This window comes from Dipodomys merriami, unplaced genomic scaffold (genome assembly GCF_024711535.1).
Source record: "Dipodomys merriami isolate MVZ:Mamm:240054 unplaced genomic scaffold, mDipMer1.0.p SCAF_357, whole genome shotgun sequence".
NCBI lineage: Eukaryota > Metazoa > Chordata > Mammalia > Rodentia > Heteromyidae > Dipodomys > Dipodomys merriami.
The window spans coordinates 629,815-647,798 of record NW_027205126.1 but is presented as its reverse complement, the minus strand read 5'-3'; the positions used below and the strand labels follow the sequence as shown (position 1 = coordinate 647,798).

The window sequence follows — 17,984 nt, the reverse complement described above, 5'->3', positions numbered from 1 at the left end:
GCTCTGACTAGGAAATCAAGCACTGCATTGAATACAAGTGGAGAGAGTAGACACCTTTGTCTCATTCTTGACTTTACAGGAAAAGGTTTCAGCCTATAGCTATTTGCATAAAAGTGGGTGAAATTGACTGGAGATAAGTGTGTTGAGAAAGATAAGAAGTTCAAAATGAAAATATGCCATGTTTTTGCTGCTATGCTAATTCTAGACCTAAATAGTAGTAATAATAATAATATAAATACATGATTATAAAAGAAGACTATTGGAGAGAACAACAGGAGAAGGGAAATGAGAAGTGTGATGGGGTAGATATGCTCAAGGTAAATTATATAATTATGTAATTATGCTGAAAGCATAATTAAACCCACTAAAACTTTTTTAAATGGGAGGGAAAGAGGAGAGGGGTTTTCAGATTAATAGAAGGAATGAATAAAACCAAATTACATTATATACACATACAGAAATATCACAGTGAAACCCCTTTGTACACTGTTTTTTTTCCCAAGTTCTGCAGTTAGAATCTGCCTGTGTAGTGGATTCTGGGACTGAGAAACAGGAGAGATTAACTTAAATGCCCAAATTTAAGATATTGTAAGAAGATAATTTGATAAGATTAGTTGAGAAATACCTATTTGTGTCTTTTTTTTTTCAGGTAATTTCTGGCCTTCAGCATGATTTTAGTAATTTTAAAAAACCTATTCTAAGGTTAATGTACATACTTTATGGTTGCCTCCATATGTGTGTGTGTGTGTGTGTGTGTGTGTGTGTGTGTGTGTGTGTGTGTGTGTGTGTGTGTGTGTGTGTGTGTGTAAACTTTTAGAATAAAACAATGGTTGCAAATGTTGCATTGGACTTAATTCAGATAATCATTTTCAGAACAGCCAGTGGTTTGGTAAGATGATGTCTTTATGCAACTTAAATAGCTATGGAACCCTAACTGGGCCAGCTCCATCACTGACCCTATGCTAATTAGGCTCCATCCCAGCTTGGCTCATGAACCAATTAGTACCCTTTGACCATTACCTTTCTATTAGCTGTTACCTTGGCTTAAGTTAGGATCATGATCCTGAACTTTAGACTCCTTGATAAGGTTCGGAGATTGCTAAGAATAAGTTATTAGCCAGTCTAGCTCCAATTTGGCTAATAATTTACCAGAAGAGTTGTGGATAAAGTAACCTTATGTCCCCAAAGAGTTGTCATAGTTTCTTAAAGTATCATTTTCTGTTAAGTGAAAAATATCTCAGGCGCCAAGTCAATGTTGAGAGAGAAACCGCCCTTCTATCTAAACCCAGTATTTATGAGAATCAACAGGCGATTCTGTTTTCAGACAGCCGTCAGTGCAGTCTTTCCAGAGAACTCAAAATGTCTTTCATCACAGAAAGAAGAATGTTGTGGTTTGTTTCCTGTGATGATTTATGTTTTTTAGAGAGAAGTTTTTGGGTACCCAAACTTCAGCCCACATACATTGCTTTCTTTGATAAGTAGCAGCCTGTACTTCACACATTAGCTCTTCACACATTATGTACATCAAGTGCATGTCATTGGCCACCCATCCTCTCAATAGCGCTGCCTTTCTTTCCTTGTATTTCTTCAAGCTGCCAGTAAGGAAGTCAGAGCTTTGTTTTAGATGTTGACATAGTTTAGAAAAGAGATGTATCTGGCCCAGTGAGTTATTATTTGCCCAATGATAAGCTCAGAATCGAAGCAGCAATAAAGAAGCAGAAAGGAAAGTGGAAGCCAAGACCCACTCTCCCAGCTGTCCATCCCAGGCAACCTTATAGCTACTGGATTGATGTTTGTCAAGGTCAAGCTTGAAAACAAATAGTGATTAAACATTGACGCATGATGGAGAAATCCCATATAGATCTTATTAATTTCTAAAATGGGAGTCTTCAACCCTGGCATCTTAAAAAAAAAATTTCCTTTGCCCAAGCTGCACATCCTAAATCAGTGAAGCCAGAATCTCTGTACCTGTGGCAGAGTCATCTGTATTTTTCAAAACTCGTGTAGTTTCAGTAGACAGCCAAAGCTGATGGACCGCTGATGGACAGTCCTGAAGGAAGATGAAAACTTATCATTGTTCTTCGTAGGGCTTAAGCAAGCTTCACCAATACTTTAGTTCTAGGTTCCCTCAAACAGGTTGGATGCTTCTAAGGCACACGAAACTATTCGCTGATAACTTCTTCAAATGACTATGAAAAGAGTTGAAAAGTCTCTCTGCGGTGTCTACAGTATTACAACTCGTGTGTGTGTGTGTGTGTGTGTGTGTGTGTGTGTGTGTGTGTGTGTGTGTGTGTGTGTGTGTGTGTGTGTGTGTGTGTGTGTGTGTGTGTGTGTGTGTGTGTGTGTGTGTGTGTGTGTGTGTGTGTGTGTGTGTGTGTGTGTGTGTGTGTGTGTGTGTGTGTGTGTGTGTGTGTGTGTGTGTGTGTGTGTGTGTGTGTGTAGTGAGTTATCTGAGGGGAAAAGAAGGACAGTATGCCTGTCAAAAAATTAAAAGGATTTGGCATGGAAAGTAGTGTGGTGCGTCGACCACAACCACATAGAAATGAGTAATGAAAGATGAAGCTGTGTTGGGAGTCTCTGGCTAGCACATGTGCACATAGCCTTCCTTCCTGGCGTGTGTGTGTGTGCGTGTGCGTGTGTGCGTGTGCCTGCCTGCGCGCTCGCGCCCAGTAGACTGCCTTTGGTGTGTGGCTAATCGAGGAGGATGCCAGGAAAGTGTGGAAAGCCTTATAAATGTGTCCACTGCACGTCGTTGACAAGCAACTGGACTCCAGCTCACCCATCTGTCTCTGGCAGGGTTGCCGCCAGCTTTCCAAGTCTTGGGAGAGCAGCCCCCGCGATAAATCACTCTGTGGTGTGGGAAAGTGAACTCTTTCCTCATGTGGAGAGTCTGAGCCCCCACCCTGCACCCCCCAGGTGATGATTCTCTACCACCTCAGTGTGAGAGAGTCAGCAGATTCTCATGTACCCGGGGAACTCAGCAAAGGTTTAGGAAGAAAGGTCCCAAGAAAGCCCAGTGGGTCTCATACTGTTGCCTTGGTCTGGTCCCATTTCATTCTCATAGCAATTGCCTCTTGTTTGGTTAATTTTAGACATAAGTCTCCGAAAGTTTAACTCACTTTCTGCAGATGACATGACTTGGAAGTGACAGAGGAGGAGATTTAGCCTACTTTGATCTCTCCCAACTTCTACCTCCTTGATCATAAAGGGGGTAAGTCACCCCAAAGTGACAAGGCAACATAGAATTTTGATTCATGAAAAATGACATAGGTAATGCTTCAGAGGTTGAAGAAGGACATACTATGAACAGTCACCCCAAATGTTTGCTTGGCTAGACGGAAAGCTATTATAGGCCTGAATCTTCTTTCTTGACATTTAAAAACAAAACAAAACAACAACAACAAAAAAACCCAGGCTTTTCAGCTGACCCAGCTAGAGGTGATCTAAGAGAAAGACGATGAAGAACACTGAATTAGTAACTTTAGCACTTCCTTCTCCCTTGTTTGGTGAGTCTGGGTCAAGACGGTGTGGGGGAAGGGATGATTTAGGGTCATCCCATGGTTAATGACAGAACCAAGATGAGGACTAAATACAGGAAACAGAATAATCACACAGGTTTGGAACTGGGGGCCTTGGAGAAAACCACTGTCAACACTCTGCCACTGTTCTTTCTGCTCCTTTACACTTTTTGACCCAATGGCAGTTGAGTGACTCCTAGTGAGAAAGGGACATTCCGACTATGGATGTGAAGAAGCCATGGGAATCACTGGATCTCAATGAATCTTTGCTTTCATAGGCCTGATGTTTAAAGTCTGTCTTATTTTTAGTGAGCTAAGAAGAGATCGCTTTGGCAGGAGTGACCTAGGGAATCATGAGATTCCCAATGAAACAGTAATAGTTACATGTATGTCTGTGGGTGCCTTGTGAACATCATTTTATTTCACCCTTAAAACAGCCTGGCGAGTCCCATGTTATAGCTAATAAAGTTCAGTCAAGGCTGGAATCCCAGCTCTGGCTTCAGGGATTTCTCTGTTGTACAGTTATCACCTAGGGAAAGCTAAGAAATTCCACCTAGAGACTATAAGTAGTTGGTAGATCATGGTTTATAAACCCCAGACACCCAATTCAAATTATGATTAAGTCATAGTTTTAATGTTACATCTTATCCATGGAGATCCAATATTGTCCCTAGACCCTTCTTATATTCCTTAGCAAGAAATAAAAACATCTGTGGAGTGCTTTTCTTCAGAAATCATGTTTTTCTTTTAAGAAGTGACATGACATAATAAAAAAAAATCTAATTTTTAGTTAAACTCATACCTTCCCCCCCTCTCTATATATATATAATTTATAGAGTTACAATAGCTTTTAATTATAAAAAATACTATGAATTAAATAGTTCTGAGGATAAACATTCTAGAGCCATTAACCATTTTTATTTACTGAACTTGCTTTTTTAGCAAATATAGTTAAGATAGGTCTTTCTCGCAGCAAAATGGGGATTATCAAGTCACTGATCCTTGCCTGTCAGTGAATATACTCCTTTCCTAGATGAGGAAACCAGCGTATCACACATCATGGAGATGCTGGGGACAGAGCTCTTCAATGCTTCCTAGTACAAAGACCAACCTCTAGCCAGTTGAGGATGGGATACCACATTCAAAACGAGACTGAGTAAGGGCATTGAAGGCAAAAACTGACCAGGAAATCAGGCCAGATGCAAAAGCAATTGAAGAGTAAAAATGACGAAAGGCTAAATGGGTCAAGGAAGATTAAGAACAAGAAAGTAAGGGTGAATTGAAGAAATGAAGGAATAAAAACAACTGTAAGCCCAGCACCGGTGGCTCACGCCTGTAGTCCTAGCTACTCAGGAGGCTGATATCTGAGGATCGCAGTTGCCAGCCCAGGCAGGAAAGTCCATGAGACTCTTATCTCCAATGAACCACTAGAAAACTGGAAGTGGCGCTGTGGCTCAAGTGGTAGAGCACTAGCCTTGAGCTGAAAAGCTCAGGAACAGCGCCCAGGACCAGAGTTCAGGTCCTCCCCCCGCAAAAAAAAAAAAGCAAAGTTACAGGGTAGATAGCCAAGCAAGTAAGGTGACATGAATAAATGTTTGGACAAACAAATAGGTGAGCTAAGAAACAGGTGAAGACCACAGCAAAAAGCATCCCTCATAGATGGTTTTATGAAGAAGCTATTACCTATGACATCACCTATTTCTTGTCCCCTGGTAACTCTGTGAGGTGAGCAGGGCAGATGTTATTTTTCTCCTTTTCCAGAGTGAGAAACCACTTAAATGGGCAAGTGGTTAGATCATTTGCCTGGAATTTCAGCATAAACAGAAACAGAGCTAAAAAGAGTTGCCAGAATTCCTCACACGTTGCCCACACTACACTTTGATCCTTACGAACCTCAGGGGTTGTAGTACGGAGATTGAAGGGCACAAGGTCTCAGTGAAATCCAGGGCTTCTGAAGAATCTAGGTGTTTGGTATGTTCTACATCAAGAAAGAACCATCAGCTTGCTCTGTGGTAGAAACAGCATTCAAGTTCTACATTCCAATCCCTTGGTGGGTTTTTTTTTCTTTTTAAGGAATATTTCAAGTTCAAAAACAAGGAGGCATCCCTGCCAGATGATTTCTCTTTGATCTTGCCTATCTTCCACAATTTGTGAAGTGAACTGTGAATTTGGTCTTACTTCATTTCTTCTCAAAACCTGCAGGCTACCAGCTCATCACCAAAGCTGGAATACCCGTTCCCATCCACCGGCTCTCTTCCGAAGTCAAATCCGTGGGCTTTGGATGGGGCCAATGTATCCGTTGGCAGGCAAATGGGGGAAATGCAGTTTTCTCTTCTGAATTCCCTCTTTGATGTTCTTTTACAGTCCTCTCCCACATGCTGCAATGCACACAATTTCATCCCAACCAGATTCAGCTCTGATAACAACTGGGGAGCAACAGTATTGTCAGAGGATAAAGATGTATACTCACAGTTCCTTTGCCATCGAATCAATAGTGCTTCCTTCCCTCCCCCTCCCTCAAGGTCTCTCTTGTCTGAAGGGATCCTATTTCGTGTTGACCCTTCTTGGCAACATTCTTTTGTTCCTAGTCAACACATGTTCACTAGGGGATCTGTGTATCCCCAGAATTCATATGTTGAAATCTCAGTTCCTAAGAATGATAGCATTAGGGACCTTTGTGGTAGGATTGGGGGGGGGTACCATTGTAAAAAGAGACCCTAAAGAGCTAGCTATTCCTTTCCACCATGTGAGGCACAGTGAGAAGTCTCTGTGTATGTACAAGAAAGCAGGTCCTCACCAGGCACTGAGTCTTCTAGTACCTTGTTCCATAACTGTGGGAAATAAAGGTCTGTTCTTTGCAAGCTACTCAATGTAGCCTAATGGAGGATTTCTAAGTCCTTTACTACAATGGGAATCCTGTCTTGGGAGAACCACCCAATGTCTCAATGATCACTTCTCTTGACTTTCAGGAGAGGCTGGTGGGGGAGTTGATGAGTACTGGGGCATGGGAGGAAGTTAATGATAGCTGGAAACAAAGGACAGTTTGTTCAAAATTCTTCTCCCAGATCTCTGAGTTATAGGAGAGCACAAAAGTCCTTGAAATGTTGCCTTTGCTCTCTCAAATGTTTCCATCACTTTAGGACTGACTCTCCCTTTCTGGGAGAGAGTTTCTAAGCCAGCACGCAAGTAGGAAGTCACACTTTATCATAGCAGATTCCCATCCATTTGTATTTCTACAATGTCCAAAAGCAAGAGCACCTTCTCCAAGTAAACCTTAACCTTTTATGACTGCTAATCAGCATTAACCCCCCATGAAATACAAACCAAATTATCTTGTCCTTACTGATTCTAAATGAGGACAATCAGAGACTATGGTAAGCAAACAGTAATTTCCATCTCCGGGCAACACACATCAACTCGCATGTGGTCTGAATCTAGAGCATTGCTTCTAATAGAATATGACAAAAAAAATGATAAGGTGTCACTTCCAAGGTTAAATTATAAAAGGGTCATGGTGCCTACCCTCTAGGAAGGGAGGCTGGTGCTGACACTGGTTATACCATAGCAAATGTATCGGGCTCCCTGATCCATTCCCTAATATTAGAAAGGCAGGGGTTTACCTACTGAGGGAGATGAGACACTCCGAGAGAAAGTAGTTACTGCTTTCAAGAGTGATGCCCTACATTGGGCAAATGTGAACTGGGAAGAGGATCATTCCAGGTAGGAGGAAGAGTGTGCAAAATGGAACCTATGGTCTTGTGGATAAAGAGCTAGGAGGAGCATCTGTGAGCTAAGTGGAGGTAGACGAGGGCCTGACCCAAACCTTATCTGATTCCAGGCCAACTCTGAATAATGGATCTCCCAACTTTTCCTGTAGTCCAGCTACATTCTCTTGGTAGCACTTCAGCCAGACAGGTCTTAAATATTCTTTGGGCCTGTTTTAGGGAGTTTTTTTTTTTCAACTTGTTTTGAGGACACCATTACAAGAACTCAGAAGTATGAAAGAATGAAGAGACATGCCCCCTGACCACAAGGAGTATGTTCTAGCTGGGGACACATCATGGAAAAAAATAAAACAAAAAACCAACAGTCTCTGAATCACAATAGAATGCTTATAAAATAAACCAAATCCCTAAGTGACATAAGAGAGTTCAAAATAAAGTAACCATGGGGAGAAAATGAGAGATGTGTACGGGGTAGATCCCATTTGCTCTTGGCACCACTCACCACCTTTAAGCTTCTGTTTGGCTTCTCAAAGAGTATCTGTGGCATAGTCTAGAGGAGGAAAGGGAGGAAGAGAGTACTAAAAATCAGCAGTGGATGCCGGGCACTGGTGGCTCATGCCTGTAATCCTAGCTACTCAGGAGGCTGAGAGCTGAGGATCACAGTTGAAATCCATGAAACTCTTACTTTCAGTTAACCACCAGAAAACCAGAAGTGGCTCAAATGGTAGGGTGCTCACCTTGAGCTGAAGAGCTCAGGGACAGCACCCAGGCCCAGAGTTCAAGCCCAATGACTGACAAAAAAAAAGAAAAAGAAAAATCAGCAGTAGAGACAAAGTCCCATGACAATGGTGGAAGATGGCAGGGAAAACAGAAGCCAGGATACTGGCACGGTACTGTGTGCTGAATAGCTCAAAGCCACCACCCATCTCCTTGGGATGTTACTGCCATTTTGTTCATTTTACATGGAAATGCTGAAGGCTGGCAAACACATGTGACCCATGTGTCTGGTACACATTGGCGTTAAAGGATGCTTGATGAGCAATTTGAGGACAGTACATGTCCTCCCCAGGGGTGTAAGAGCTTTTGACTGAAAGCATCACAGATAGTGACCTTGAGAAGTCAAGATGACTAAGAGCTGTGATTTTTTTTCCCCCTCCTCTTCTCCCTAACTTTGGGATTCAGTCAAACTGCGATCATGGCCCCAGAAGACTTTTTGTAACACTAGATGCGTAAGCAGGAGAGGCAGCGTACATAGCCCCAGTCAAAACTCTACTCATTAACTGTACCATATGTGCTCAAGAATCCCCTTCCAGAACTCAGGTGAATCCTCAGGACAGCGGGTCTTGGGAAACCCTGAGCACTTAATGGTTTAAATATTGAAAGCCAGGCTTAGTTGTGACCACCTGTGAAGTGAAAACTTGAATACTAAATTCCAAATATGCTATAACCTTGGATGTTTTTTCTACAAAGCACTTGCAGACATATTTAGACTTCCACTAATACAATGGTCACTGAAAGTTCATTGTGTCCCTGGTGCATTCCACCACATGGATTATTCAGTGCATACACAGAAAGCATAAAGAAGCCACCACTGACCCCATTTTATAGATGGAAGAACAAAGGCCTAGGAAAGGCAAGACAAGTTCTCCAAGATCAGAGAAAGCCACAGAGATAGAATTTTAACTCAGGTGGGGGACCGACAGCTCTACCCCCAAGGTCATTTCCCCCATGAAGCCTTGTATAACCTTTGAACGCTTTGAACCCAGCTACTTTACACACGTTAGATATACTTAGGATTTCATGAGACGATCTTGGAGGATATTGCTTAGCACTCTGCCTGATACATGGCAGGCCGTCTGATAATAGTTTGATAATAACTGAAAGGGGCTTTGAGGTCATCTGTCTGTAGTAATAAGGATCGACTAATTTTAGAGAAAAGCAGTCATGCGTAGCGGCAACTCGAGACCCTTTAGCTGCCTCCCCTTCTGACCTCCGAAGACATTTGTCTTGGAGATGGACACTTAGCCTCTTCAGTGATGGCCAGAGAGACTTAAAGGCCCCTGGATATACCCGTCTCCTCACCTCCTCTGGGCCAGGCAACCCCATTGGAGCACTCTGGTCTGAGCACACAGCTCGTGACCCTGGCCATGCATCCTTAGTTTACAAAGAAACATCTTTCTCTATGGGCTGGAACCCAAGGAGGTATGACTTAGAATGACTCAGAGAGAGTCCAGGGAAAGTGAAGGCTGTTATGGTTTCTCTTGTTCACGGAAAGGTCAGATGACTCCCAGCCAGGGCTCTCACACGAGGCCTAGGCTGTTAGCCTGACGTCTTTACTCTTCATGTCAATCCACTGCCCGTCTTTCTCCTCCCTCAGGGACAGGATGACACCTTGAGGGACCAATGTCAGAATCATACCAGGAAGGAGCTCAAGAGGGAGGAAATGCGAGATTTAGGAGGACATCTTTCCCCCAGCGAAGCAGATAACAGCCCTGGTGGTCATAATAAGCCAGCTGTCTCTGGGCATGTGTGGTTTGCCAGCCATTGTGCTAATAGCTGTAATGAGTGTTTATTCATGCCAACCAGTATTTCAGGAGCTTTTGCTCCACATTTGTTACTAGCCTCAACTAATTATGCCAGGGAGTTTCATTTTATTATGTCCATATGTGCCTACAAGTGCACCTTGATCAGATTCACCCCCGCAGTTCAACCATTTCCCTCCCGCTAGTACCCACAACCTTGGACAGGACCTGTTTTACATCCAGTTAGTGAGGTTGAAGTGTATGTTAATTATTCAAAGGAGTTTCAACAGACATTTTACACATACATGAACAGTAGTTAGATCGATCCCTTGGTTTGCTTTCCCTTTCCCCGTCTCCCTTACCCCTTATTATACAACAGCTTTCCTTGAGTTCTGTTATGCCATCTGCTTTCACGAATACAGTGTATCCTTGTATTATTCATCCTCTAACATTTTTCTTTTCATCTCCCCCATCCTCTACGCTGGTTGAAGAGTCCCACAATTACCAACATGCTGTATATATGTATATACAGAACACATATATACTTCATTTTGTTTTTGTATTTGTTTATGCCTAATGCCCACCTATGAGAGAAAACTTAAGACCTTTATCCTTACTTCACTTCACAAGGTCCAGTTCCATCTCTTTCCCTGCAAACAACATAATTTCATTCTTTAGGGCCAAGTAACACTCCAAGGTGTATATAAATCACATATTTTTAATCCATTCATCAGTTGTAAGGATCTGGGATGTTTCCATACTGTCTTGATTAGTGCAGTAGTGAACATGGGTATGCAAATACCTCTATTGTAGCTTTCTTGACTTAGACTCTTTCAGATATAAGTCCAAGCATTGTATCACCGGATTGTAGAGCGATTCTATTTTTAGTTTTTTTGAGGAATCTCCATGATGATTTCCATAGTGGTTACACTCGTTTGCATTTCCCTCAGCAATGGGTTTCTTTCCCCACATCCTTTCCATCATTTGTTATTTGTCTTCTTGGTGATGGCCATTCTGACTGGAGTGCAGTGAAATTTTGCTGTCATTTTGATTTTCACTTCCCTTTGGAGGTTAAGCATTTTATCATGTTCTTATTGATCATTTGTATTTCTTCTTTCAAACTTGTTCAGCTCATTTGCCCACTTATTAATTGAGTGATTGATTTGGGGGGGGAGCGAATTTAGTTTTTCAGCCTCCCTACATATTTTGGCTATTAATCCCTTGACAGATGTGTAGCTAGCAAAGATTTTTCTCCCATCCTGTTGGCTGTCTTGTCATCTAGTGACTATTTCCTATGCAGAAGACTTTTGGTTTGATTGTAATCCTATTTGTCAATTGTTGCTTTTATTTGTTGAGCTATTGGGAATCTACTCAGAAAGTCAACTTCCACAGCACCATACGGATCCAAAGCTCAATCGGAAGTACGTAATAAAAAATGTTGACAAGTCTCTAGGAAGGTGGAGGTATCATTACCAGAGGCTTTTTTTTTTTTTAGAGAATTCTACACGGTCCCTTGCATTATGCCCTTGTCTCAGAGTGGTTGCTATCAGCTGCCTGCTGGTTAAGATCCCTTACTCAAAACTTACAAACATCATACTAATGTGAACCCTGGTTATAATATTTGTTGTCTCTTTGAGGCTCACTTATGAATCTAGGAAAAGAGCTTGGGTGCCATAGTACACGAACTGTCTGTGCTGTACCTGCTGGGCCTAAGCTTAGCCTGAGAAACATGATGCCAAATGAAATTCCCCATGTGGATACTGACTTCTAATTTCCATTCCTCAATGGTTTATTAAGAATATATCATTCTTATGGAGCTGAGAAGGTGGCTCAGTGGTAGAGTGCTTGTCTTGAACACATGAGGCCCTGGGTTCCATTCCTCAGTACCACATAGGCAGGAAAATCCTGAAATAGAGCTGTGGCTCAAGTGGTAGAGGGCTAGCCTTGAGCTGAAGAGCTGAGGGACATTGCCCATGCCCCAGAGTTCAGGCCCCACGACCAGACCCCCCCCCCAAAAAAAGAATTCAAGGTATATCCTACAAAATTGAGAAAAGCGAGGGAAAAGGTGGGTTGGGAGGAAGGTGAGAATGTGGAAAGAGGCATTGATCAAGATGCATTGGATTCATAAACTGCTTTGTTAAATTGCAACTCCTTTGTACAAGTACTTAAATAAATGAATGAATGAAAAAGAACAAATGGTTCTTAAGGACCACCAGTTAACCTAGTTCAAGTGCACAGTGGGTTTTGTTTTCCTTTCCCCCGTCCCCAGTCATGGGGCTTGAACTCAGGGCCTGGGCACTGTCCCTGAACTTCTTTTGCTCAAGGTTAGCATGCTAACACTTGAGCCATAGTGCTACTTCCAGCTTTTTCTGTGTACGTGGTACTGAGGAATGGAACCCAGGGCTTCATGCATGCAAGGCAAGCACTCTACCCACTAAGCCACATTCCCAGCCTGTGCACAGCGATTTTTAAGGACTAGTATTTGCTATTACTTTATGGGTTTGGCCAATGCCTGTTATATATCCTTAGTCTGTGACTAAGATGAGAAGGTGCCACTTCCCAACTGGGGAACCACATTTTCCTTGATTCCTCTCCAGGCATGTGGTTTGAGTTACCTCGGCCTGAAACAGCAACCAGAACTCAATCCGTGCTGTGTCTATAGGAACCACTCACAGGTTTACATATGGAACCTTGTCTTCTCAGCTCTGGGGGACAGGTGGGGTATAACCAGCAGCACTTCTCTCAAGTGCCAGACTTCAGGAAGAGTCCATTGCTTCCTCCCACAAGGTGTTTCCAATAACACGGGTGCGCTTCCTTCTTTAGAGCTCAAACAAATACAGATTGATGATGATGTCATGACGTTGCAGAGAAGTTGGGGTGGCAAACTGTTTTCAAATGTCCTCTGTGCACTCGTCTGTTGCCCATCTGGATAGGCTGTCACAGGGAGGGTAGACATGTATTGGAAAGGAAGAAGAGCACCCATCAGCTTGGCTTTTCAGACCAGTGTGTGGGGCAGGGTCTGCTTGGCTAGATCAGAGACCCTCGGGGTTTGAAGAGACGTGAAAGTGCAACCATGCCTATATTATAGATGAGGGCATCGAGCCCAGTCAGTCCAGTCCACTGTATTTTTCTGGACTATTCCATTCTACACATCCATCCCACCAATTAAACTCATGTCTACCCACAGGTGGTTGATGCTTTCTTTATAGCAGTAGTTCTCATCCTGGATTCCTGTATGGACTCCAGGTGTGTTTCAAAAATTACTGTCACCCAGGTTTCAGATCTGAGAAGTACGAGACCATAGCACAGAAAGTCTCAAGAGCTAATATTCCACCTACTGTTCATGGAGTTAAGAGCCACTACTTACGTAAAGGATGATAAGGCTGGAAAGAACACATTTCCTTCCTTCTAGGAGGCCCTGAGGAAGCAGACAATATGTAGTTAACTCTAGTGTTAGAATGAAACTGTGGCCCTGACCCCATTATCCAATCTACAGAGAACTAACTTGGATTAAAACAGTGTTCTTCTGCCTCTAAGCAGCGCTTGCGTACCTTTCCAGGCCTATCTCCCATCACTCATCTTCCAAAAGGCCTCGGTTAATTGGATTCTACATTTGGCTGGCTCATGTACCTTATCTCCCTGAACTGCTGCCAGGCCCACAAATTGTAGCACAATGATGTGCTATTTCTCTTGTTACGCCATAGAAATAATGAAATGAAAGCTTCCTCTTGTGCAGGTCATACCACATGCCAGCCACTCTGCTTTGTTTTCCCCCTGAATTTCCACCAACTTTCTCAGGAGTTCTACAGTACTGATGCTAACATATCCATTGTCTAGATTAGGATTAGAAAACAGAAACTCATGGGTGTCAAGTCTTGTCTCAAACTAGACAGCTCATAAGAACCTACTAATGTAGGTCGGCAGGTCCTCGAAATTCTTTGCTTATTTAATGTTTAATAAATAATAGTTCTGATAACTGTTGGGCAGTGTAAACTTCGTGCGTGTGCCAGTCCTGGAGCTTGATCTCAGAGCCTGAGCACTGTCTCTGAACTTTATCCACTTGAGGCTAGCACTATAACTCTTGAGCCACAGCTCCACTTCTGGCCTTTTGGTAGTGAATTGGAGATAAGAGTCTCACCAACTTTCCTACCTTGAGCTGGCTTTGATCTGTGATCCTCAGATCTCAAGCTCATGAGGAGCTAGAAGTGTGAGCCACTGGCACCCAACTGAAAACTTTTTTTTTTATGTCCATCCTCTTATTTAATCCTTACTACAGCCTCATACTCTCTGCTCTCTTCAACAAGTCACAGAATGAAGTCTGAGGAAAAGATGAAGTAAAATGCTTAAAATCTCATTCCCCTAGCCAGGAATCCAGGTATTTGGATGTCAAGTACACGGCCATTTCCACTGCTCACATAAGCCACATACCAGCCCCTGCTCTTCACTGACCCAGTACTCTTAAGAGCATCTAGATGACTTTTGATGGTGCTCCTGAATGCCCTGCTGATACCATACATGCGAGCTACTGCTGCTTTATTCATTGATTTTTTTTTTTTAAATCAAGAAGTAGTAAGGATATCCTAATGAAGCATCTTAGCTCTAAGGAAGCTTAACTGCAGGTTCTTTTTCGTGAGGTATCCAAGTGACTGATTTGGAAAAAGGAGGACAAAAGTCCTCTTCACTCATTGTTTTTAAAGGCATGAACCTCAACTATCTGTCTACACCGGCTCACTGCAGCAAAAGCAGTAGAGATTGCTGTGACCTATTCATGACTCTGGCAGGGCCCCATGGCCCCCATGGAAGGGGTGCAGAAGGGGTAGACCCCCCTCTGCTCAGTTTCCATCCCAGGCATCTGCCTATGCCATCGAACTGCTTTTTTTGTTTATTTAGTCATATCCTAACTCATTTTCCAAAGGAGTCAGAGCAGCTTACATCATGAACGGATAGAACAAGCGATGATAAAATATAAAGAAGTACATTTAACCAAGGCTGGGGAAAACTTAAATATAAAAGTCCTGTCCAAGGAAAAATATTAGTCAGAAAGGAAACAACTGCCCAAATCCCTGAAGACTGCAGCATATTGGAAATAGATCTTGTGTGCATATGGTTGAGTGGATGAAGTATTTTTTAAGGGCTAAATAACTCCTGTGGGGTTTCCCTCCCATACTGGATATCGACCCAGAAGAATGATTAAAGCAATGAAACTATAGAATTGATTCCCAGGATGTGGTCAGCACACAATATCCAAGCATCATTGCTCAAATGGTATCTGGGTTTTCCAAGGATAAGTTGCCAAAATGAACACATCAGTGCTTTGTACAGAACAGAACTTTTATTTCAACAGTAAGTCTGAATCATGACCATTCATTCATTTAACAAGTACAGTGACAATAAATTATCTGCAAGGCACTGCTGTGTAATATACTGGAAACACAAAGATAAATGAAACATGGATCCTTTCCTATTGGACTTCCCTGTCTTTATAAGCAGATGAGCTTGTAAATCTATAACCAGCACAATAGTAACAAGTGTGGTTACAAAGGTAGACATGGGGTGGTAGGAGGTAGGAGCAAAGATGGAAACAGTCACTTCATTGCGACTGGGGGCTATACCTTAATGTGTAATCCAGTCCAGTTACAAGGACACGGAGGTTTGGCATTGGAGGAACAGTCCTTATTCAAGTGAGCCTCAGGGAGTCATAGACCAAAAGGACGTAGAAGTGTCTATGGTTTTGCTTAATGGTTCCCTAGTTTTTGATTTGTTTGTAAAGAGAAATAAGACCAGTAAAAAGCAGCAGTCAGCTCCAAAAATGGTGGCCATCCAGAACACAATGGAAGACTGAAAGGAAATCCTATAGCAAATATTTTGCAACATCCTGGGCCGTGAGACTATTTTCTTGAATAACAAAAGCATATTATTCTTGGCAGTTCTCTACATGATACGAAAGGGCCTGAAGGATGGAAATCAACTTTCTAATCATAGGAGGTTTTAATGGATGCATCTGTTTAAACCTCCTGTTACCAAATAAAGACAAAAAATCTAGCAGGTTAAGAGAGATTAAAAGTAGCAAGTTTATCTGCAAATGCTCTACCAAAAGCTGCAAACCAATAGCTAAAAGTGGTCAAGTATTTCAACCCTTCAGAGCCCCTGTGCCTAGCTAAAAGATATGGATTATCTATTTCTGGCTAAGATTAATCTAGTGCTATATATATGAATGAATATATATTCAATATATATTCTATATATATATATACATATATATGTGTATATATATATATATATATATATATATATATATATATATATATATTCATTCTGGCCATTGGGGCATGAGTTCCAACAACCCCAGTGAAGACTTGAAACCACATATAGTACCAACACCTGTAATACACTAGGAAGTCTAGACAAATGACAAACTTAGGAATTGATTATTTTTGGCAAATTCCATTAATATTTGGGGCCATGGTTGGCCCTGAGTAACCAGGACACAGAAAGAAAAGCCACAGATAATGAACTGCTGTAGTATAAATGCTGAGGAATTTTTAAAGTCATGTACGGATTATCAACTTTAATACTAGAATTGATTGGGATTGATTCCAGAATATGGGTCTGGAAAACCCCAAAGCCTTGTTCACAAGGGACAACTATACCTAGAGTTGTCTCAAGATTAAATACTGGGCTGGGAAGGTGGCTCAGTGGTAGAGTGCTTGCCTTGCATGCCTGAGGCCCTGGGTTCGATTCCTTAGGACCACATAAGCAAAAGGAAAAAAGCCAGAAGGCGCTGTGGCTCAAGTGGTAGAGCGCTAGCCTTGAGCTGAAGAGCTGCGAGACAGTGCCCAGGCCCAGAGTTCAGGCCCACAACCGGACCCCCCCCAAAAAAAAGATTAAATACTACTGTTTAAAAAATACTTAACTTTTTTCCCTTTATACTGTCTCACCAATGGGGAAATGGAAAAACATGAAAGGAAGAATAAGCTCAGATGTACAGAAGGCTGTTCAGTGTGTCAGGGAATCAGATAAAAAGCAGAGCCCCAATGGGAAGCGTGTACATTTGTGACCAAAACTGAGTCACCAGGACCTATGAAGCCTGAGTGCAAACCCAAAGTGTCCATGAGAAGATGGTACGGAGTAAAGAGTACAGGCTCCAGAGAAACAGGCTTCCAGGTTTTCTGCCCAACTCCTCCACTATAAATCTTTGAACGAGTTGATTTTGTCTATCTCACTTGAAAAATGGGGGAAATAATGATACCCACCTCTCTGGGTTGTGGTTAGACCTGAGTGAGACAATGCATGTGAGGCTTGCTTAACCATGCCGAACTTAGAACTGCTCAGAACCCTTCAGGTAATATACAACAATTTCTATTCGTTGTAGATGCTGAAGGGTATGTTCACGACAAGCCAGCCACCTTACCATCTCTATTTTCCACATGAGGAAGTGGAGTTGGAGACTATGAGTGTCTACTACACCGTTCCAGAGATGATGAATGGTCTTTGTGATGGCCATGTCCTACCGTCTTGACCTGGAGGTATAGTGTCAATTCTTTTCTTCTTCTTTCCTACAACTCAGCCCATCCCATGTGGCTTTCTTCCAATGATTTCCCTTTTTCAACTTCCCACAGTTCCTCGAGTCCCTCCTGTTAACATGGGAGAAAGTTTTGTTTGGTTGCTGGCTTTTGTTCATCAACATTTATGCCAAGCACACTATGGACTCTCCTACCCTAAACCAAGTGTTAGAGAAACGCTTTGACTCTTTGGAGATGAGTATTTCCAGGATTTGGAAATGCTTTTCCTCAGTTTCCACTTTCCCTTACTTTGTCTGCCTTCATATACTCCTTCCCAGATACACACAGAATTCCTAAGGTAAATGAAAACATGGTTGACATCAGGAACTCACATAGACTACTAGACTACAGACTGCTTTATTTTTCTGAGTTTCTTTTTTCTGGTAGTACTAGGAATTGAACTCACACTTGCTTGCCAAGTACTCTACCACTTGAGCCACACTCCCAGCCCTTTTGTTTTTTTCCCCTTTTTTTCATGCTTTGGTCCAGGTCAGCCTCAAACTGGGATACAAGTAGCTCAGATGATAGGTGAGCAGCACCATCCCTGGTGACTACAGACTACTTTGAAGACTGTAGACCGAGCATCAATAACAGATGCTATTTAACTTAAAGACGAGATGATGACAAAAGATAAAACAACTTCCATCAGATATTTGA

At 42.3% G+C, this 17,984-nt stretch overlaps 1 protein-coding gene across 2 annotated transcripts in view; it reads left to right on the top strand.

The window, feature by feature from the left end:
- Positions 1–17,984, top strand: part of LOC138804124 (tRNA-uridine aminocarboxypropyltransferase 1-like) — a 132,071-nt gene that overhangs the window by 107,430 nt on the left and 6,657 nt on the right. For both annotated transcript variants that reach the window (XM_069988400.1, XM_069988399.1), the window contains exon 8: positions 17,138–17,291. The gene's annotated coding sequence lies outside the window, so the exon portion shown is untranslated. The remainder of the gene's footprint in view (positions 1–17,137; positions 17,292–17,984) is intronic.